The sequence below is a fragment of the Ambystoma mexicanum genome, chromosome 14, assembly GCF_040938575.1.
Source record: "Ambystoma mexicanum isolate Mex_15411 chromosome 14, UKY_AmexF1_1, whole genome shotgun sequence".
Lineage (NCBI taxonomy): Eukaryota > Metazoa > Chordata > Amphibia > Caudata > Ambystomatidae > Ambystoma > Ambystoma mexicanum.
The window spans coordinates 82,914,103-82,938,183 of NC_090940.1; the positions used below are offsets into that span (position 1 = coordinate 82,914,103).

A 24,081-nucleotide genomic window follows, 5' to 3' on the forward strand; every position below is an offset into this window, starting at 1 on the left:
GCATCACATCTAGACAGGATTATGAATGCCGGCCAGTGCCACATCTAGATAGAATAGCAGATATTAGCCTTTGCTACATCTAGAGTGCATTGGGAAAATTACCAATGCAACATTTAGATAGAACTGTGAATGCTAGCAAGTGCCACACTTCGATAGAACTGTGAATGTTAGCAAGTGCCACACTCAGATAGAGCTGTGAATGCTAGCTTGCTTTGCATCTAGACAGGATTTCGAAGGTGGGCCAGTGCCACATTTGGATGTAATTGTGAATATTGGCATGCGTCATATATAGACAGGATTGTGAATATTAGCCAGTGCCGGATCTTGATAGAAATGCAGAGATATTCACATGCCACATCTAGAAAGAACGTGGAAATTCAGCACACATCCCTTCTAGATAGCGAGGCCAATAACCAACCCACTAAAAATGTCACCCCTCTGCAAACACCTCTCAAACGCAAACCAAACACAACCACAACCCTAAAGCACAACAAACCGCACAAACCTCACTACACCACAACAACAAAACAAACCACACAAAGCTTCGCACAACAGCACACAATGGCTACGGACTGGAAAGCACCCCCAAGCTCAGTGAACGGTGTTAACCGAACTGAAGCTGCCAACAGCACACCAATACCCTCTTGCACTTATCCCGCTCGTTCCCACTAACTTCACCCCAACCCCTTTCCCTTTCAGATCCGCCAGAGCGCCAGGGGACCACTCCGGTGGTGATAGTGCGCGGTACAAATATCCTTTAACATTAACATTAACATTAACAAGAAATGAAAATACTAATTTCTAGAAAAATAAAATGCGTTTTTAGTAAATGCTTTTTGTTCTAAAATATTATGTCTGGGTTATATGTATGTTTGTGTTATTTAGTTTTTTGTGGGGAATCAGCTTGTTTTTGTCTTGTTTTGATGAGGAATTCAGCTCATTTTTTCATCCTGACCTGGCAACACACCAACAGCAATGGCGGATCGAGCGAGCTTGGGCACCGGCTTTGGATTGAAAAACAAGCCAGAGCAAGGTAAGGAAGCGGTGCACACTGTTTTGGGGTTATTTGTTTGTGAGTGAGGATCGTCAGGGACCATACTTGTCTGGTTTTTGAAACTCATTGGCTGTTGGGGGGATTCGGGGATGGGGCATCAGGTGTCCTGCTCACCTCAGTTGGAAAGTCTCGCTCCATGGAATTCGCCCCCCACCCAAGCCCATTCAATCACCTGGAATAGCTCGACTGCAAATTGGCAGCACATCACAAACCCGAGATCTGCCACTTCAGCACACGCTCGGATTCCTAGGCAACATTTTTGTTCAGCTTTCCACAGCTGCAACGGCTTCAAACACTTTGAAATGATGTTTGGATGTCGTTCAGCATATCTAAATTGTTTCTCTGGCTTGGATTTCGGCCTCTTGACCTCCTTGTTGTCTCCTCTCACGCAGTGTCCCCCTCTTAATTCATTTAATCATGTTTTGTTTCATTCGAAATGCTGAAAGGTTTCTAACAACTCTACAGCCACATTATGCATTGCGGTTCTGTGGCTTTGGAAATTTGAATCCTGATGTGTTTCTAGCAACACTTCAGCCCCACAAGGCAGTATCAAAATGCATTGGGCCTCATTACGACCTTGGCGGAGAACCATGGTGCAATTTGCACCATGGTCCATGGCGCAAAGCTGCCAACTCCGCCATGGGGGTTGGCGGACTTACCGCCCCATTCCGACCTTGGCGGGGCGGTAAGTCCCCAATCCCCATTTACCCTTCCCCATTCCCATTTTTGCCCCATAGGGTATAATGGGAGTGGGGAAGGCATTAATTACGCCACCGTAAATTACGGTGGCGTAATTAACGACAAGTCCCGTAGCGCCATGGATTTTTCCGCCTGCAAAAAGCAGGCGTAAAAATCACCATGGCGCTACAGGAACTCGTAGTCGGGCGGAAAGGTACGCCATGCTTTACGCCGGCGTAAACCCCTTTCCGCCAGGGTCGTAATGAGGGCCATTGAAAAGGAAGGAAACACCTGGTCGAAAATCCGCCGAAATGCTCACAATGTACATAAAAGTCATCATTCAAAATCCACAGCCATCGATAGGTCAAAAGACGAAAAATGAGCTCCAAAACACACATAAATGTTCAGAGTGCATTGGAAAATCCATCAGTCCAAATGCAGCCTGTAAACTACCAGGGAGGAACAAAACGTATTGAAAGGTTTCAAGAGATTAAGCTAGCTCTGAAACACACATGCATGCTCAAAATGCATTGAAAATGTCATAATTCAAAATCCAGCCTCTAAACACAGGGCAGGCTCAAAATATATTGAAAGTTTCAACGAAAGAAAAAAACTTGTCCTAAACACGACGTAACACTCAAAATGCAGTCATGGACATTGTATCTCTCTTTTAGCCAATAAGGTGTATATCTGCAACTTGCAAGCACATCAGGGGAAACAAAGGTCTGTGGGACTTTGTTGGACGTTGCACATGTTCCTTATCACGGTTTATATTTCGAACACGTGTGACATAAGGCTGGTTTCCACGCTTGTGTTGTTGACTCTTGCAAGTGATATCTTGATCATGATAAGTGCTTGGCTCGATGAATGTTTTACATTCAGTTATAATACTAGGTCTCGATTGGTGGGATGTTTTGTGGGAGTAGAGCAGAGCTTATGTTTGATTGGCTCTGTGAGTGAGCTGTGCAACTAATATTAACCGCCTACAGGTGCCTGTCCTGTGGGTGGGTATAAGTAGGTGTCGGTGGGTGTTGGTTTACGGCAGGCCACAATCCACTGCATTTTTTTAAATCTACACTTTTCACACAGATCCCTCTGCACTGCACTGCAGGCCCCACAACGAGCGCAATGCTGGTGGGGTGTGTGAGCAAGTTTACTAGCACCTGGAAACCAATTGTCAGCGGGTACTGTGAGGACGTAGTTTCAACTAGAGTATCAAGGAAGTCTGTTATGCATCAGATGGAGAACATATGGACTTGTTACCTCAGAAGGCCAAACTAATAACACAACTGGGAAAAGGAGCAGTGCCTCCCCAGAGGCCAGGGACATGATCAATGTAAAATGACTCGACCCAAACCTGATTGAAGGGTGGAGCTCTTAGTGACATCAGGAGTGAGAAAGTGCTGCTGGGAAGTGATGGTCACTGGCATGACTCCAGCCTGCGAGTTCGAGTCCGGCGGCAGGACCGCATAACCTTTCATTCTTCCGACGTCAATAACGTGGGTACCATACCACTCACAGAGACATGCCGAGCCTGAGCAAAGTCCCCTCAAGTTACTAAGGTGTCGCACAGTCGATTCCATGAATCAACAGACAGGGTTCTGCACGCAGAATGGCGCAAATCCCTGATTTTCAACGTAAATATTCCATGAATCAGCCCTTTGGTATTTGAAATCAACAATGCCAGAATAAAGGAGCTAAAATAGTTGCGATGAGTAGAAGCACACAGCACTCGTATTCTGACAGGGTTGTAACTACCATAACCCATATAATCCCAAAATAAAAATGTTCTAGTTTAGGGAAAAAGCTGAATGTGGTCAACCTTTGATTATGATAATGTGAGTGCTCAGTCTAAGCTAGGTGTTGTGGTTGTTGAAAGGCAAACAAAGAAGACAGGGTCAGAGTGCAGGGATAGGCACTGCTCGGAACCTGCCCTGTTGGTGCTCTTTCGTCATGTTCCGCCTTCGTCCACTGTTCACCTTATCCTCCAGTCTGCCCTGCATGTTCCTGCACATTCAGTCCGAGTACGTTCTTTCCTCTGTTCCTGCTACCTTTCTTTTCACTCTTTCCTCAGCACTTTCTGCTGCTTTAATTGGATACACCCTTTCCCAGGCACACAGATAGCGCTGAAGCTAGGATCTATATTCAGAGTTCTTCTTGGGGCTTTATTTTTAGATGTTGAATCATATCTGAAATTTTACCCGCTTGTGTGACCCTCTGCAATTGAATTCATGATCCTGTGTGCCACACCCCTGGAGTATCACACAACTCCTTCCTAGCCACGGAAGGCAAATGTAGTGACCCTTTCCACCTTGGTTGGCACAGGCTCCTGATTTTAATATATACAGGCACCACGAGGCAGCCAATGGGGGAAAGTGGATTAGGGAGAGGTTGCGGATAGGGAGGGGGTGTTTAGCGTCACTGGGAAAAGGTGTTGGGATGAACAACCTGAACAAGACTTACACATATCCTGCCTAGCACTGCTAATCTAGTCACTCAGCATCCCTTCTTAATTAGAGTACTGAATTGACCACCTGACATTTCCCAAAGCGCAACAAACATAAGCACATATAGCGTGAGTGAATGAAACCATGGTACTGTGACAAAACATACATAGAAAACAGATATACTTGTGCAGTACAACGAGTTAGTGCTGCCTCAATCTTGTGCATTGCTCCTTCCTCTGAGGCACCTGCACCTGATAGCCCAACATAGGTATAGAAACATAATACGTGGTGCAAAAACATGAAGAATGGACAATGAGCTGCCACACACAACATAGCGTTACTTCACGTATGCTTGATGCACAGTTCCCCACATGCTCTGAGCCCTTTTCAGCGTTCGCAGGACTCGGCGGTCCGCCCAACATTAGTTCGTAATCCTTGTAAAAATGACCACGTGCGGTCTAAATCACCAAGACTGCGGCTGCCAGGGAAAGTTCAGCTAACGTTCTCATAAATGAGTGCAGCCCATTTTTAGCCCGAGAAATCACACACCCGTATCATTATTCACACTGTGCGGCACTTAACTGACACCTGGGGGGAGCGCGCTGGCTCCTCCCCAGGCAGTGAATAATCCAGCATTGATCGGTCTCCCACAGTGCCTCCACTCCTTCCCCGCGTTAGTGGCTCGCAAGGCAGCGTTTCACCGCCAGCCACAGGTTGAAAGTAACTCCTCGTCCTACCCGGGTAAGAATTCCCCACGCTCTCCTCCATACGCCTACGGGCCGAGGACCTCCTTAAATAGCAAGTAGCTGCACCTGCCTCATTCACACCAACTGCCACAGCAAGGATCATGGGAATTGTAGTCTCTTCCCTGTTTTTGCACAAAACACCTCCTGAGCATGATTTTTCCCTGCCTTCTGTCCCTTTTCCCTTACACTGTGCTTAGGTTCTTTTATCTACCAACATTGTAAGCACGTAGAAGCATGCTGATCATAGGTAATATAGAAATATGAGAAACACATGTTCCTTAATACTTATGATCAGCATGTTAACCCATACATACCCCTGCATACTCCCTGTACACGTTTTCATGTATCCGTTTTGCCCATTCATCTACATGGTTTCATATGTGTATATGCGATGTTTACAGAGTTCTTCTGAAGCATTTGTGTCCATATGTGTATCCCCTTTTCATTCACAGAGGGTCCTCTAAGTCGTTTGGGCTCACGGAATTTACGAGCAACTAGTAGCTGAGCCACTGCATAACACGGCTTGTTAGTGGCTTTGCTTAGTTGCTATGGACAACAAAAAAGTGAACGGGTTAAGAGCTCGATCCCCTCACTGTTCATTCACCATTTCGATCTAGCAGAAAAGAAGCACCACACCTAGTTGTTTTGGAATACTTCTGTTTGTAATTGATAACACACAATTGCTGATGGTTTCAGGGCCGAACATCATGCATTACAAAGTAAAGCAAAATCAAATTGCACAAAAACATAAAGACAAGCGCAAATCCTTGTACATACAACTATATAGATAACAGGATGCTATTACTGCTGTCGGTATGTCTGAGAAAACTACAGGGGCCAATACATATAAACAGGTTAGAAAACGAGTATACAGACTGTTGCCAATACATAAACAGTGAAGAAAAATGTGACACTGTGGTTACAAAGAAAGTTTCGTCTACACCAGGGTGTTTCGGCCATATACACGGGCTGTCTAGGCTGTTTATTCTTATGGCCTTCGTCAGGACGGGGCGGACAATGTTGTCAAGATGTTCAAGTCAAGCTGAAAAAGGGAATGAAAGAGCGTGAGGGGGCTGCTCATGTATGATTATAATGTATGACTAAATCATTTAGTGTCTGTTGAATGAATAGAAGACACAACTTACCTGTGGGTTTAAGTGGCCACAGGTGTCCACACAGGAGGGGGAGGGGATAATGGGACCCGTAGTGTCTCATATGCAGCAGTCACATTGGACACCTAATAAACACAGAGGAGACACAAATGAGAACTGTCACATTTTTCTTCACTGTTTATGTATTGGCAACAGTCTGTATACTCGTTTTTTAACCTGTTTCTAAGTATTGACCCCTGTAGTTTTCTCAGACATACCGACAGCAGGAATAGCATCCTGTTATCAATATAGTTGTACGTACAAGGATTTGCGCTTGTCTTTATGTTTTTGTGCAATTTGATTTTGCTCTACTTTGTAATGGATGATGTTCAGCCTTGAAACCATCAGCAACTGTGTGTTATCAATTACAAACAGAAGTATTCCAAAACAACTAGGTGTGGTGCTTCTGTTCTGCTAGATTGAAATGGTGAATGAATAGTGAGGGGATTGAGCTCTTAACCGGTTCACTTTTTTGTTGTTTACTATTGAGCATTCCTGGGCAGAATAGGGTTTTTCCAGGAACCCTTTTGCATAATTTAGTTGCTATGGAGACATGCGCAAACTTCTGACGATGATAAGGTTGGCTTCACTGCTGGGCAGGGCTGCTAATAGGGAAGCACACTTTTAACGTTTTCATATTTAGAATAATATTGAAGCATAAAAGCGCATGCATTCGGTTTCCTTTCCAAAGAACATTGTTTTGACAAGTTATTATAGCAACCAATAGAATAGTGAAGTCTTGATGTCGCTATGTAACAAACTTACTTTCTAATCTTGTCTCCACAGTCCCACTGAAGCGAGTAACGAAATTGCGACTCTGCGTTCAGTTTTCCCACATGCGAGTGTATCCGCTTCCAGGTAAGAGACCGTGGTGAATGTCATTCTGCCCTTACTATGCACTTCATTGATAGCCAATGTTCTCATTAGGTCATTTCTTTCCCCAGTGACTTGCCTGGGGTGCGAGCAGCTCTTAGGATGTTTCTGCTCTGCTTCAGGTGCTAGCGTGCAGGGTCTTGCACTCCTAGATTAACCCAGCGGTGTGGAAATGAGGATCTCTTCAGATTCACAATTTTTTTTAAACGCAGATGCCACTGGTTTGTAAAAGTAAAGTCAGAACTGGTGAACTCATGACTACACGCCTGGGGCTCATCTGGGTCCCCGAACTGGGGAAGTACAGGTTGACCCCATGTCGGAGGTGAATACTAGCTTTTTGTAAATGGTGTTTAATAAATTTGATTATCCAGCTAAAATGAAACAATTTGTGTCAAACTAGAAGCCATCATAGGCATAAGCTAGGCTTTAAAGTGAAGTTTTTATTTTTTTTTGCTGACTTTCATTGCCCAGTAAGAAGTGCCATTTGTTGCTATTAGAATGTGTAATATTAATGTTTGTGCTTCTATTTCAATGTACTGCGATAGAATGGATTTGATCAGAAGCTGAAAAATAGAAGAATCAGAAGTTAATCTGATCCAAGGTGGGCTCACTCTTAGCTCTCCGTATGGAGTTGGTCAAATTTTAAATTCCTTCAGTAATCTTCACATCAATATGAAAGTCAAAATCACAATTTGTGTAAAATTCTGAAGATTCTCATCTTCTGCTTTATTTATAAGGCAAAGGCGCTCCTTAATTCAATAGTGCCAAGAACTTTCTTTGCCAATGCATTTCGGACTTGTGTCCGTCCTCAGGGCTTCTAAGCACTTTACACAATTCATACATTTTTGATCAAACAAAATATCATATTGTTTACATATTTTCATCATCAGTCCATTAATTCACATATTTCACATCCATCCCAAGGATATAGTCATGATGAGGAACCATTACCCCATTATCCATATTGAGGCCACAATTAGTACATTTCACCAAAACGAATAATCAAAAGTGAGTAAGATAGATGTGGTAACATACCATTCACGTTGGTGTCCAGAAAGGCCAAATTCGTGAAAATCAATAGACAAACATAAACACAAATGAAAATAGAAGACAATTTGGTCATTGAATGTAGCAAAATGGAAGAAAAGGGAACATTAACATTGGATTGTCATCTACAAGAAGCTATAAAAGGTATGTATGGCATTTAGAAGATAGATGTGAGCTCAGAGCCCTTTGTATAACCCGCATGCAATGGATGGGATGCAGAATAATTCCGACACCAAATAATCAAACCAACTCAGGAAGAAGGCAAAGGTTTTTGTTTTAATATCAATTGTCTAAAAGAGGGAGTTACAATGGACATCAACAGACGTTTGCTTGAGCTCTCAGTAAATTTCACAAAAAAATCACATCTTTATACCAAAGCTTTGAACGGCTTGCATTTTCTGCAGTGCATCACACTCGTGCAATCTTTTCTTCGCATATGAAAGTTTACTTGATTCTTAACTTTGTCATCAGTTTCTATAAGGTCCATATATTTTCTTCAGCCAGTATTCTCAGGGTGTCACGCTTCGTCTTTTGTGACATCACCAGCTTCTCTTTCACTCTTTTTCATATTCCTTCAGGGAGTTTCTCCCTCAGTGTTGTCTCTTCGGGAATGCATTTTCTCAGGGGTTCCTTTTTTCGAATGTTCTCCAGGGTATGGTCACAACTGCTGGTGTGAAGCATGGCACAATCTCGGGCTTCCAACATAGAGGAGGTGGGGGGGCGGGGCTTCCTGCAGAGGCATTCTGCTGCTCCTCTACACGTTAAATATATTTATTTGGAGATTGTACAGTGCAAATTGTCTACTGTGCTGCCTTTCATCCATGCATCCTTGTGCGAGGCACATCTTCAGGAAAGTTATAATGCTTGTTGAGCACCTCCTTTCAAGATCTACCTGTTGGTTAGGTGAGTTTTGCTAGCGCTTTTAAAACTATTTCTACAGAATTCTTCCTTTTTACATTTCAGAATGTATCCGTTAAAGTAACAGAAATGGACTTTGCAGAACTCTCCGCTGTTGAGTACTGAAAAGCACTGCCAAACAAAATTGGTATCTACCGACTGAAGTGGAAGGCACCCTACTTGAATTTCTACGCAAGTCTACTTGCAACTTAAGGAATGCAAAATGTGTCTTATTTTTCAAAACATTTAGTTATTGTATTATAAACTGCTACCTGGGATGGTTCAGGGAAACTCCCTTGCGGCCTGGGCCCCCCACTCCCCCAACTCTCTCCCTGTGGGCCCTCTTGCTCCCTGCATTGGGGCTGGGTACCCTCTTCCCCCTTTCTCCCACGCATGATTTTGTGTTCTCCCCTCTCCTTCACCCTTGCTCCCTGGGCTGTGTCCCCACCTGACTTCATTTGCTCTCTAGGCTTGCCCTGGGTCTCCATGTGACTTATTGGTTGATTTCTAGGTCCCCACTGGACTTCCTTGGTAGCTGGGCTGTGTCTGGGTACTTCCTTCACAATTGCTCCCTGAGTTGGGGCCCCAACCTCCTCCCTTGGTCACTGGGCTGGGTCCCCATATGACTCCCTTGCTCCCTGGGCTTAGACTGGGTCCACATTGGACTCCCTGGCTGGTATTGTTTTTTGATCCATGCATGTCCACTAATTGTAAAGCACCCAGTTCTGGGATTGCTACAGTCATGCTTGTGCGCTTGTACACTTTCAGGTTGAACCACATTTTGTCTCTTTTTTTTAAAAACCTTTGGTTTTATTAGCATTTTCTTATTGTTACAAACAGGGTCAATGCAGATTTTAAATGTATATAATCAGCTGACCCATTAAACCCCTGCCCCTCCCCCGCAATCCCCCCACCCCAACACCGACCCTCCCCCCAATCCCCGCGCCCAAACAAGAACTTTGATCTTGGGAGACTGAATGTTCTCTTCGTTTCCTGTACTTAGGAGATGATGTGATTGGTGACCATTTTTGACGGCTGAATTGAGGCCGCCATCCCCCGGGCCGTGGGTACTCGGTTTGTTTACAGCACATCTCTGGCCCCGCCACCCCTCTCTCACTTCCGGGCATCGTCCTGGTGTTAGTGAACGTCTCATCCCGAGGTCTGCTGCACCCCATACCAGTTTGCTAGGAATGAACCAGAGTCGTTATTCACCATTGCACTCAGTTTGTCCATCAGGAACATGTTCTTTACTTTTTTCAGACAGTCCTCCTTGGAGGGGGTCTCCGGGCTCTTCCACTTCTGTACCAAAGCCACCCTACCTGCCCTCAACATTGTTTCCAACATCCTTGGGTATCTATGTATTTCCGTTTCCTCCGGTGGGAGGCCCAGCAGCATCATTAGAGGGTGTAGTGGGAGAGGTTCGTCTGATACCTCTGCAATCCAGGCCCTCCCCCTCCCCCAGAAGTCTTGGACTTTTGGGCAGTGCCACCACATGTGGCTCCTAGTGCCTGCCTGGCCGCATCCCCTTGGGCATCTTGGTGACACCCCTGGGAACATCTTTGACAATTTCACTGGGTCTCTGTGCCACCCCTGCAGAATCTTAAAATTATGCTCCATGTCCGAGGTGAATAAGTTCCTGTGAAAAGCAATTTTGAATATCCTTGACCAAGCATCCTCTGAAATATCCTCTCCTGCCAGGTCATTCCAGAATGAGCGGAAACTCCTCCTCCCCGGAAGGTTGACAGTGTTCAAAATTTTGTACATTCTAGATACAGCCCCCTTTCTTGAGGTCGCCGTGTCCAGGAGCTTCTCGGAGGGGGTCAACTGTCTCCTCAGGTTTTGACCTCATGACTGGTCGCAGAGGATGCCCTTGAGGCGGAGGTATTCGAAGATGGAAAGAGACCCCTGTACGAGAGCGTCCATTAGTTCCTCGTACGCTAGAAACTCTCCCTCGCTGAACAACTGCCCCGCCCATTCCATTCCCATGTCTGACCAGGTCTGGGAGCTCCGGAACCCCCGACTACACAGTTTGAAAGGATGGCCCCGAAGAGAGGTCATCGGGGACGGCCATGAAGTAAGGTAAGCGGTCTGTGGGCCCTCTTTCCAAATTTCCCAAAGAACTCCCAAGGTCGGGTGGGTTCTCAGGTGTCTCGGGATTGTCTTGCGCGGGGCCCACAGGAGGTCCCGAACCTTCGGAGGATGGGCATCCATGTCCTCTAAATAAGACCAGTAAGTCCCCATCCCTTCTTTCATATGTTCCAGGAGGATGTGCAGCTGGGCGGCGTGGAAATGCAGAAGAAAATCTGGTAACCCAAACCCTCCCTCCTCCCTTGTTAGGGTTAGAGTGGCCCTCCCAGTCCTCTGGGTTTTCCCTTGCCATATGAAATCTCGTACTGCGTTCTGTAGGTCTCTAAAGGTCTGTTCGGAGATGCTGGTTGGGAGCGCCGTAAAGAGGTACAGAAGCCGTGGCAGAACATTCATCTTTACAGCCGTCATCCGGCCATACCAAGACAGGATCATCTTGCCCCATCTCCTCAGGTCTGATGTGATCCCTGCCATTATGGGGTCATAGTTGGTGGTGGTGAGTTTCGACAGGTCCCTGGTAGGCAGGACGCCCAGGTAACGTATGGAGACCTTCCCCACTGCAATCCCATTGAACCTATCCAGGGGGTCTAGCTCAGGGTCTCGCGCTCTCATTGGGAGCAGTACCGATTTCGTTGTGTTAATTTTCAGCCCCGAAAAGCGCCCAAATGTGGCCACCAAGGACAGAAAGGGGGGGAGCGAGGAGCCGGGATCTACCAGGTAGGCTAAGATGTCATCCGCAAACAGGGATTGCTTAAATTCTACCTCACCTCTTCTAATCCCCTTGATATCCGGCTGTGCTCTGACCGCTATGGCTAGTGGTTCCATCGTAAGGATGTATATCAAGGGGGAGAGTGGGCAGCCCTGCCTTGTCCCTCGTGAGAGGGGGAAGGACTCTGACAATTTCCCGTTCACTTGAACCCTTGCTGTGGAGGCTCTGTAGAGTGTGGGTACCCAATTCCCAATGTGTGACCCGAAGCCCATTTTTTGGAGGAGGAGTTCCATATATCTCCATTCAACCCTGTTGAAGGCTTTCTCTGAGTCTAAGGAGAGGACACATGCTTCGAGCTCAGATTCATGGGCGTAATGAAGCAGGTCTATCGTTTTCTGAATGTTGTCCGACCCCTTTCTTCCACTTATAAAACCCACCTGATCCCCATGGACCAGCTTCGGCATTATCCCTTCCAGCCGCCTCCCCACCACCTTGGCCAGGATCTTTACATCTATGTTTAACAACGAAATAGGGCGGTAGTAAGGACATTCTGCGGGGTCCTTACTCTCCTTGGGCAGCCCTGCTATTATGGCCCCCATCATGGATGAGGGGAGAATGCCCCCCTCCAACACGGAATTGAAAACCCTTGCCAGGTGCGGGGCTAGGGTGGAGTGGAACCTTTTGTAGAAATACACTGTGAAGCCGTCCTCCCCGGGGGAAGTACCCACCTTCATCCCACTAATCATGTTATCTATCTCCTCCTCGGTGACGGGGCCCTCCAACCCCTCCAACATCTCTCTCGTTAGGGCCGGGACTTGGATGGAGCTCAGGAAGTCCTCTATCTGGGCGCCGCCCCGTCATATTCTGATGCATATAATTTTTCGTAGTATTGGAGGAAGGCCTCTCCTATGTGGGGAGTATCATAACCCAATTAGCCCTGGGCGTTCCTCACCGCCTTCACCATTCCACTTCTCTGGACCTCCCTCAGCTTCCAGGCAAGGATCCTGTCTGCTTTATCCCCTTTGTCATAATATTTTTGCTTGACCAGCTGGAGGCTCCTCTCTGTTTTGTGTAGGAGGAGGATCTTTAGCTGGAGCCTGTGGTCCTCTAGGGCGGCCACCCGGTCGCGCTCGAGAGGCTGATCGGTGGACCCCCCGGCTGGAGACGGGCTATTTTTTCTCTCAAGGTCTTCTCCAGGGCCTCCCTCTCCCTTTTTTTCTGGGTTCCTATTTTGATGAAAACTCCTCGTAGGGTTGCCTTGAAGGCGTCCCACAGTGTGTATGTGCCAACCTCCCCGTTATCATTAAGCTCAAAGAATTCCATTATGGCATCTAGCACTTCCTGATCATGGACCTCGTCTTTTAATAGGGCATCGTTACACCTCCAGCGTCCTCTGCGGACTTTGCGCCGTCCCTCCGCTATGGTGACGCGGACCATGTCATGGTCCGAACAGGGGACTGGGTCGACAATGTGGCCAGAGAAATATGGGCGGAGGGTCTCGTCCACCAGAATGTAATCAATTCTGGAGTACGAGGTGTGGATGGCAGAGTAGTATATAAATGAGGGGTCATCCGTCCTAGGGGACGGGATTGTATCCACCAGGCCCAGTTCTGAGTTAACCATCTGGAAGTTTCGTGCCATGGCATCATCTGCGGACCTAATGCTTTGGGGGCCTACCCGCTTTCTGTCTGTGGATGGGTCCAGGGCCATGTTGAAGTCTCCCCCTACCACCACCGTTCCATGCACGAAAACTTTGAGCCTGTCTCTCACTTCTTCCCAGAATTGAGCTTGACCCCCATTCGGCCCGTAGACCACCGCAAGAGTTAGGGGGGTGCCCTGTAGGGATCCCCTTACCAACAGATAGCGGCCCTCGGGGTCTTTTAGCATGGCCTCCTTTTCGAAGCCAACGTCCCTCGCTAATAAGATGGCCACCCCCCTTTTCTTAGTCTTGTGAGATGCGCAGAGCACCTCTCCAATTCCCCCCCCTCATTTTGGGTTCCTTCCCTCGTGCTCAATGTGTCTCTTGCAAGAAAAGCAGGTCCAGTTTTGCCTTCCTGAATTCTCTACAAACCAGAGATCTCTTAGTGGGGGTGTTCAGACCTCGCACGTTCAGGGTACCCATTCCCAGGGCCGGCAGGCTATCAGCCATAATCTAGGTTTCCCTCTCTCTTGGTCAACATCATCACATCGTTGCTCCCTTCTCGCTCCCTTCGTCTCGCCTCTTGTTTTCTTTGGTTCCCCCTTCCTCCCTCCCGGGTGGGCCTGAAACTTAACCCCAACTGCCCCCCGGTCCCTTTCCTTAAAAGAACAACCCCAACCAACTCGTAACCCCCCGCCCCCTTCCCGGCGTCCAGCCAGTGAGTTCAGCCATTGCTGACATTTGGCCGGAACACCAGCCTGCCCTCCTCAGCCAGGCATGCAGTACAATGCCCATTTCTTTGAGCCCCCTCCCTCCCCACTGCTTCGTCCCATCGGTTGCCCCCACTATACTTGCTGTTCAATGGGACTCTGCATTCAGTGAAGCCTCAAGAACTTCCTTTCCCGATCCGCTTCTGGTCGAGGTACCCCAATCGTCAGCCCTCCAAGTCTATACGCTCTCCTTCCATTGCGGGTGGCGGAGTGTTCCATTTTTTATATTTCCTCGAGCTGGTTTTCCTTCACCTGGCACCTGACTGGGCCGAAACGCCCACATCGATCGCCTCCGGGCCGACTGGGCCCCTGCGGGGGGTTGGCTCCACCACATAATCCTGGATGGCTCCCCTTATGTCCTCTTCAGTGACCAGCATTGTCCGTTGGCCAATATATTCAAAGGCCAGGGAGAAGGGGTACCCCCACCTGTAGCGCACCCCTTCTCCTTTAATAGCTGCGTAAGGGGGTGACACATTCTGCGTTTGGCCAAAGTGTAGGCGCAGAGGTCTTGGAAAATCGTGATCTGGGCGTTGTTGTAGGTGATCGCCCCTGCCTTCCTTGCTTCCTCCAGAACCTTAGTCTTTTCCGTGTAGTAGTGGAACCAGACCAGGACTGACCTAGGGTTCCCCGCCTTTCCCCCTGCCCTGTGCACCCGATCGAACGTAAGTTCTGTGGTCATCTCTTCTGCAAACAGGAGGGTAATAATGTCTCTCACCACTCGGGTTAAGTCTCTCTCCGTTTCCCCCTCTAAGGTTATTCCTCCTTTCCCTGTTTTCATAGTCGTCCATCTGCCTGGCCCTTTCCTCGTCCCTCTTCTCTAACCTCATATCAATTTGAACCTCCTGGGATGCTGATGTCGACTGGTTGGTTTCCACTTGTAGGAGCCTGTCCTCGACCTTGTCCACCCTCTGGTCCATCTTTTCGAATTTCTGACCGATGTCTGATCTCATTTCCCTGAGGCGAAGCCCCTTTCCATCGCTGTCGTGGACTGCATCGAGGCCTCTGGCTGGGCCATGTCCCCAGTGCGGGTAGGGCCACTGATGTTACTCCCCGTCTCCTTGTAGCGGTATGCCTGCAGGGCCTCTTGCCAGCTCATATGGTTTCCGGTGTGCCCACCGAGGGGTCTGGAGCGGACCGGGGGTTTTGGGGGGACTCCTCCAGGCCCCCCTATGGTGTCCAGACTGGGGTGTCTCGGGGGAGCCCGTGGGGGGTAGGCGTCCCTCCGTGGGGGGACAGCTTCCAGGCGGACACACGCCCCACCAGCACCGGGTGGGGGCCTCACACCTGGGTCTCTCCCCGAGGTTGGCAGACTTTTTCAAAGCTGGGGGACCGCCGGCACCGTTCCACTGCCTCTGTCTGATGCCTTCTTCCTCCTCCTGGGTGATGGCAGGCGGGCACACGCCCTGGGGGTGGGCCCAGGGGCCACCACCTGCCTGAGTCCGGCGCGGGTGATCACTGTCCCTCCGCTTGTCTTTGTTGTGGATGCAGGCCGTGGAGACCCTGGGGCCCCTCCACTGTTGTGCTGTGGGCCTGACTGCCCTGTGAGGGCCCTCCGTGGGTTCGTGTGGCCTTTGATGGGCCCACTCAGGTGGGGGGGGCTGCGGCTGCGAGGGGGTGTCGGACACGGCCCCACTAGATCCGCTGCGTGGTGTGTCGCAGGGGGCCTCCGCTCCCAAGCACGCCCTGATGCCACCTGACCACTTCGGCAGACTCCGTGGGGCGTTGGGCCCCGCTACCTCGACTGCCAGGCCCCGGATTCCTGGTCCGGGACTGCATGCTCTCTCTGTCTGCTGGTGAGAGCCCAAATCCTGCTCCGGGGCCGCTGACCGGAGATCGTGAGCTCCCCCCGCGGGGGCGGGGAGTGGATGGATGAAGGAGGCCGGGTTCCTGGCAAGGCTCACCCACCCGGTCGCTCCTCCTCTCCTGGCGCCGAGGCTGGTGCTCTCTTCGCCGCTCCTCCGTCACAGCCCGTACTCTATCTTTCCAGGGTCTCTGAGCTTCGCTCTTTCGAGCGGGGGGTCCCGGGGGGGGGGGTCACCAGCCCAATCCAGCTGTGTAAATCCGCCAGGAGGGTCCGGGGGGGCTCAATCCCCTTAAACGGCCTGGCCTCAGCGGGAGCACGGCGTTCAGGCAGCCATTACCTGTGCGCCCCCTGGTGGCCTCCCATTTTGCCTCTTTTAATAAATACACTTGAATAAAAAGCACGTGTTTAATTTTTTTTTTTTTCTTTTTTTTTTTAATACATAATATCCCATTAACCTTGCTTGACTTTCCTGTCATTGTACCCAAATGACTACTAAGACCCAATGAGTGTAATCACTTTTGGATGGTTGGGATTTTTATAGGATTGTTTTCCGATTGAATCGTCTCTACCAGGGAGGATTTCTAATTGACATATTTCGGGTGCATGAAGCCAAAAGGAAGCCAAATGCAATACATTGCTTTTGGGGTTGCATTCGTTTTGGATTGTTAGTGGATTGTTTGGGGATTGGATTGCTTGTGGATTTTTAGTGGATTGTTTGGGGATTGGATTGTTTAGGGATTGCATTCCACTGAGGATTACTAATTAACATATTTTGGGTGCATTAAGCCAAAAGGAAGCCACATGCAATCCTCTGAATACAATTGCATTTTCTGCATTTAAAGAGAATTTAAAGAGGATTTAAATGTTTGGCAAAATCCAGTAGCAATGCACTTTCAATCCAGATTTTCTTGGTAGGGGTATCCCTTGGGAAAGATTACAAATATGGTGGTCATGCAGTGTTATCTCCCATGAAAACAAGTACAAGAAGAAGAGGGCAGAAGGCGAGAGTGAGAGCTCCCCACAGGCGAAACAGAGCGTGCATCCACGGGCTGGCAAAGAGGCCCAAACGAGCACCCGGAGAGGGAGAAAAGCCTCCCAAAATGGGACATGAGGCCCTAGGAGTGGCATGGATGTTGGTTCATGAGGGTGAGACCAGCAGGGAGATCCTGTGAATGAATTGCAGATGTTGCGCAAGTGGAGAGCGCGCGAGGAGGTGCTACAAAATGATGGGGGGGAGGCACGAGGATCGACTGCGAGGAACTGTGGTGTGGCAAAGTGGCTGTGATCCTCTGCAATATGTCTGAAATGGGTGCCTAAAAAAGAAGGTATTGCGTCTTAAAAAAACGAATGGCAAAACAACGAGGCCGAAAATAACAAATTGTTTTTAATTGAATTTTTGCTGGATTTTTGCATTTGTTTTAAAACATAGATGGGGTTAGGTCGGGGAGGGGCTGTGGGGGTCTCCCCCCATTTAAATGCGAACAAATGTGGGGGGGAAAGGAGACAAAAATCGAAATTCGATTAGATTAAATCAAATGTGTTGCTTTAGGCCTCGTTTTTTTTCCTTGTTATTATAACGTAGAACCAAAAAGAAGTTCTCTAAAATTTGATGGGAAAGAATGTTAAAGTTTAAGATGGAAGCCTTTTGTCATTGTTTTAAATGTGTTTGTACTGTTTATATTGTTTGCAGTATGGTGACCCTGTGGTCGAACAAACCGAATTCTGATTCACTGACCATAACTTACCACCAAATACCATAACATGGGCAGTCGGGTACTGCTCGCCCCCCACCTGTCAAGGCAGATACCCCGTTGTAGCCCCCCTTGGCTAAATAACTGAGGTCAGACCAGTGTTCCTCATTTGTGGCATAAAAAGGCTGCAGTTTATTTATAAACATTTCACACTATCACATTATTACAATCCCAGACGATCGGCAGCACCTTTCTGTTTACACCTTCCTTGGCACCCCTTTTCACCTTTATCTGGTCCTCCTTTTATTTCCAGTCAGCTCTCTATTACCTATCCATTCCCTTCCAACATACTTAGGCCACCACTCCCCGAACCTCTCAGAGCCTCGGTCTGGGCAATACACATGAGCCGGCCCCGCTGATGGCTATAGGGAGTGCCGTTATGCTTTTCTTTTCCACCAGCCCAAGCTGACAACCACAGGGGGTTCCCTTTTTCATTATACTGTGCGTCCCCCCGCTGTGCTTACCTACCGGGGAGGAGGATAGTTTAGGCACTGCTCGATCGCCTGAGTTACTGCCACAGCAAGAAGGGATTTCCGCCGCTTTGCCACCCCCACTCTTGCAGAAAACGTGGCCTACTAATCACGCTCTCGCCCTCCTCGGGCGTCCTCCAAGTTCAGCAAAACAGGTACCAACCCATATCCGACAGGTGAACCCCGTCCTTCTCATAATGCCCTTCCTTCTCTAATAATGCCATATTGTTAAGAGACCAGCCCACTTGCAAAATGTTGACATTGCCTCGTTTGGCTTTTTTCTGGACTTTTCAACGCCTGCAACTGATTCAGCCTCACTACCTGTAAACCTCTGAATCATTTCGGACCACATCAGTTCGCAAGCCCCCAGGTCTTGCTCAACGCCCAGATAGTGCGGAACATCACACCCACCAGGACACCTCTACCCAACTGGGCCAGGTCATTCCCTCTTAGGTGGATAATCAGCATTTGTGCCCCACTCATTTTGGCCGGGGCCCCTTTCATTTAGATGTCATGTCTCCCACAACTTTTTCAGCAAAGTTACTCACGCTAATCCTGCTGCAGAGGGAGCGGACATGCAAAGAAGCCACTCGCCCTGCGCAGGTACCATATATAGGGGCCATGGTATATGGCTCCACTTCCTTTTCCTGCCCGTGCCTCACTAGTGAGGCAGCAGGCTGGGTGGGGGGGGGCTCAGCCCCTGCGCCCTGTTATGCCTTGTCGCCTCAAGCCCCTTTGGGGCGGTGTCATGTACTTACATGAGAAGCCCGGTATCCCTACAAAATATCCCCACCAAAAATATCGCTGTACACATGGCTGTTTGTCTCGCCATAGGCGATATTTTTGGGGGGATATTTCGTAGCGAGCAGTGGTTGCAGGGGTGTCCCCCGCACATTTTAAAATAATGTGGGGCTTGTGGGGGTGTCCCCTGCAGGGTCCATGGGTCAATATTGCCTCAAAAATATAGCGATATCTTTGCACGGATATTAACACATGGAACCGAGAAGCCCAACTCGCCCACGGCATTCATCACGACTTTTACTGTCTGCCAGTGCTCTGGCATGACTTTTGCATCGTCACTCCCCACATGAGACTTTTAGAGCATGATGCAGGGTCGGACTGGCCTACAGGGCAATGCCCGGACGAATAACACAAAATGCTAGTGTGGGCCATTTCTTTGGTCAAAGTGGGCTATTTTTCTGCCAATGTGGGCCGGTTTGATGAGTTACTTCACCATGCAGCTAGTTGTTTTGACCATTGTTGCTGAATAAATATTCTTTAAATTGCACATTTTGCATCACATTTGATCCCAAAAACTGCCCCTTGGGTACTATTCAAACAGTCTGTCACAAAAGGAATGAGTAGCCATTTGCAACTGTGGCCCACTTTTGCATTGGTGCCAGAGAAAATGTTATGCCCCAGTCCGACTATGGCATGATGGGCCAAACTGTAGAAGGTATCGAGCAAGTGGGGCAGGAGACCATCATGGCAACACAATCGAAGTGATCGAGAGGGCAAAAAGAGCGGGAATGGAACTCAGAAATGAGAAGTGCAAGCTCCTACAGATGGAGGTTGAGTAGTTGTGCTACAGGGTATCCGGGGAAGGGATGACACCAAAATCTGACTTTGGTCAGAACTTTGTATTTGGGGCGTTTTAACAAAACTCTGAAGCGCTAAATATTGAACATTTTTGTGCACGAATCTCTAGTGGAGATGAAACATTAGTCACGTTGCAGTGTTAAAGATTCTTCAAGAGGCAGGGATGACAGCACTGAAGCAGTAGCCAATCTGCCAGAAAAATAGTAAAGGGTAACCCCTTTTGGCGATTTTATTTATTAAGGTGTAGTATAATTTTTAACTTCTATATGAGATAGATTTTTAGAAAAGATGTGGGTTTATTAATATGAATTTGACATGTTTTTATCACGTTTTTGTATAGTGTTGTGTACGGTGGACTTGGAGCAACCAAAATCACAAATTAAATAAATAAATAAAAAAGTCTTTTATGGACTTTTCAGAAAAATATCTGAGCCTTTTTAGTGGAGAAGTACCATGACATGCGGTCCTACCGGCGGGTTGCCGCCCAGACCCGTAATAATTTACTGGCGTCTGACTTCCCAGAGTCTCCTACAGTACTCTATGGGATTGGGGATACGGGAGCACCGGCACCGTTACAACAACTCTGCCTACCGTGGTCACTGCGCCCGGCAGGATCAGATCTGTTGGCCACAGCGGCTCCGGCAGGCAGACCTGTAGTTTGCAGGTCCGGAAACAAGGGTGCCAGTGAGCTTACCAGCTCTCTTGCTTCCTGACTGGCAAACTTATAATGAGGCCCAAGGTCCCTTAATGGAAAATTCTAGAGCAAATGTATTTATTAATTAGCCCACTTAGCCCTGCCCTTTCTTGTTGGACTATCTGAAAAGCTTGGACAATTTGCGATGCAATGCATGCATTTGTCAATGGCAATACAGATACTGTGGGATTTATTTTATTTTCAAATTTGTTTATTGGCATTTGTTATCTTACAGTAAAACTTCTCGGCCTGCATTCAATCGCAGGTATAGTGATACTTGCTTAATAAACAGTAACATTTTTTAAAAAGTAACGTAACAACATTTAACTGTCTCCTTGTTTCAACTTCCTTGTTCAAAAGTCTTGGCAAACACTATGGTGGGATATCGGGAGCAGGGGGCGAGGGGGGCTCCAAGTTTCAGGGGCTGGGCGTGATCTGTGTCTGTCTCTGCCATAGGTGTTGTGTTCCTGCGACGCGGTGTGGTCGGGTCCTTTTCCATTCATGGGGGTTTATCATCTGGGGAGGAAAGCATGCTAATGGTTATTTCCTTCCATGCCTCCAAGGTAGAGCTTGATTCGTCAGTTGACCTGCTGACGCTGTCCTCCCATGCTCTTGTTTCCGCGTTAATCCACCTGTCTAGTTCATTACGCCATGCTTTATGATTCGGGCCTGCAGGTTTTTTCCAGGCCATGGCAATTTGTCTTTTGGCCAGTATACAGGTCAAGTCCTTGAGTTTCACCCAGTGCTTGAGTTTGGCTTGCCTGGGGTGTGTTCCCAGAAAGCACTCCTCGGGGGACCACTTGTAGTTGGGGGAACCCGCTTTTTCAAAGGTCTGTTTTATTTTCATCCATAGGGATTGTGATTTGTTGCACTCCCAGAACATGTGAAGTAGATCTGCTCCGTCTGCGTTGCACCATGGGCAGTAAGCTTCCTTTTGTTTATTAATTTTCGCTAGCCTGCAGGGGGTCAGATATGTCCGATGTAGCATGCTCAGTTGTATAAATCGGAATCTGTGGTTTCTGGACACAGCTTTGGGGTATGCTAGTGCTCTGTTCCATTCACCTTCTGAGAGTTCCCGTCTCAGATCTGTTTCCCATCTCTTTTTCATTGTCTCACTTTTTGGGTTGGGTATGTCACTGAGGTGGCTGTATGTCTGTGAGACCGCTCTCTGTCCCTCTCCCAGGTTATATAACAACGTTATAAGAGGGGCTGACTCCGGTTCCTCTGGCCAAACGTCCCATTTTTCCTTAGCCGTTTCCCGTATCCTGCGGTACCAGAGGAATTGGCCAGCTTGTATGTCCTCCTCTTTTTGTAGTGACTCGAATTCCCTGAAGGAGCCTTCGTCATACAGCCCCCCCCCCCCAAGTATAAACACCTTTCCTCTCCCAGTGTCTAAGGTGGAGTAGGTCCGTACTTGATTTGCACATGTCTTGGATCAATGGGATTTCGGGAGAGTACAGGTGTTTCAGCTGGGTTATCTCCTTCGTCCTTTGCCATATTTGCCTCCCCAGGTTAGCGATGGAGGGTATGTCATGTTGTGGGGCCCATATGAGTTCTCTCAGGTATATAGGGGAGATCATGGATTGTAATAGGGGTGTCTCGGACGTGGTGTCGTCGGCTAACCATTTGGACACAAAGCTGAGTTGAGCAGCTACATAGTATTTTTCAAGGTTCGGGAGCTGGATACAGCCTTGCGCGTATGTTAATACTAGGGTAGAGTGTGCTATTTTGTGTCTGGTCTGCCCCCAAAGGAAGCCACGAATGATTGAATCAAGCAGACGGAAGAACTTGGGTTTGATGTAGTATTGTACGTTCTGGAATTTGTAAAGGAACCGGGGGAGGACAATCATTTTAACTACTGAGGCCCTGCCCATCACTGATAGGGGAAGTTTTGCCCAGAAGCTCATTGATTTGCTTAGTGCGGGTATCGCCGCCACCGTGTTGTGCTCATGCATAAGCTCCGCGGTGTGCATTATTTGGATTCCGAGATAGCGGAATGTCGTGGTCTGCCATTGTATGCCTAGTGCGGGGAGCTCCTCCCTGTCTCTGTTTCTCAGTCCTGCCAGTGGGAACAGGCAGGACTTAGCTCTGCTAAATCGTATGCCCGAGACCTTGGAGAAGTTGTCGAGGACCTCCAACATGGTTGGAAAGTTAAGGTGCGGATCCCTGACGTACAATAGGACATCGTCCGCATAGAGCGAAATGATGTGGTCCGTCCCGCCAAGTCTTATCCCTGCATCAAAGAACTGTTTCCTGAAATAGATTGCAATGGGTTCCAACCCGAGGATATAAAGCATGGGGGACAGCGGGCATCCCTGTCTTGTGCCCCTACATATGTCCCATATTGCTGATACATGTCTCCCAGTTTTCACCCGAGCCCTTGGTCTGGTGTACAGTATTTTGACCCATCGAACAAATCCCGGACCAAAACCGAATTCCTGTAGGACTGCTAGTAACCATTCCCAATATATAGAATCGAATGCCTTGATGGCGTCTAGCGACAGCAAGGCATAGGGCTCGGGATTCGCGTCTGTTTGTTCGACTATGTGTTGTAGTCTGCGTAAATTCATGGTTGTGTTGCGTCCTGGTATAAATCCGCATTGGTCTGTGTGGATAATATCGCCTATGAGTCTGGAAAGTCGTTTGGCAAGAATTGTGGTCAGTAATTTGACATCATAATTAAGCATGGCTAGGGGTCGATATGATTCGCAGTGTTCCGCCGGTTTGTTTGGCTTGAGGACTGGGATCACAAGGGTTTCCCTCATGCTGTCAGGTAGGATACCTCGCTCGTATGTTTCCAGGAAGACTTTGTGTGACAGTGGGACCAGGGAGGAGTCGTATGACTTATAGAATTCTGAGGGCAACCCATCAGTGCCCGGAGCCTTGCATGTAGCCTGTGACTTAATTGCCTCAGCTATGTCTTCCGCAGTGATTTCAGCATCTAAGGCTTCGGCTTGTGTAGGGGAGAGCCTGGGTAGTCCTATTTCGTCTAGGGTGCCCATTATCTGGTCTAGGGGGATTTCAGCTTCGTGTGAGTACAGGTGCGCATAATAATTTTTAAAGGTGTCGTTTATGTTATGTTGGGCTTGATGTACGTTGCTGTCCTTGTCCTGTAAAGAGGTAATTGTGTGCCTGGGGTGTTCTTTCCTGCAGAGCCAAGCCAACAGCCTACCAGGCCTGTCAGCTTCCGTGTGTGCTCGGTTCGTTCTGGTGGTATAGTCAAACTTGGCCAGTCTATCCCAGGCCTTCGTGCATTCGGCTCTAAGGGCTTTGAGCTTGTTTTCCCGTTGTTGTGGGCTTAAGGGACTGTTATCGAGCCTCTTTATCTCCCTTTCTCTTTGTGTTAGTTCATCTTCCAACTTCTTTCTCACGCCTCCGGCCTTTGTTATAATTTCACCCCGTATTACTACTTTTAGGGCTTCCCATATGGTGCTCGCGTGTTCTACACTCCCTGTATTTAGCTCTATGGAGTTGTCAATTGAGTCCTGGAGTTCGTCTTTAAAAGCTTGGTCCCTCAGGGCTTCCACCGGCATTCGCCACATGGGAATGGGTGGTCGTGGGCCAGCATGGTTCCACTCTATCACCAACGGAGAGTGGTCAGAGATCGTCCTACCCAGGTACCGTGCCTCCTCCATCTGGGGTAGGTGTTCCCTTCCTACGAAGACGT

At 48.3% G+C, this 24,081-nt stretch overlaps 1 long non-coding RNA gene across 1 annotated transcript in view; it reads left to right on the forward strand.

Moving 5' to 3' along the window:
* The first annotated feature begins 959 nt into the window (after positions 1-959).
* The window catches only part of LOC138527246 (uncharacterized), a 216,642-nt gene continuing 193,520 nt past the window's right edge, over positions 960-24,081 (forward strand). The window contains exons 1-2 of the long non-coding RNA XR_011283826.1: positions 960-1,033; positions 6,863-6,934. This is a non-coding gene — a long non-coding RNA (uncharacterized lncRNA). The remainder of the gene's footprint in view (positions 1,034-6,862; positions 6,935-24,081) is intronic.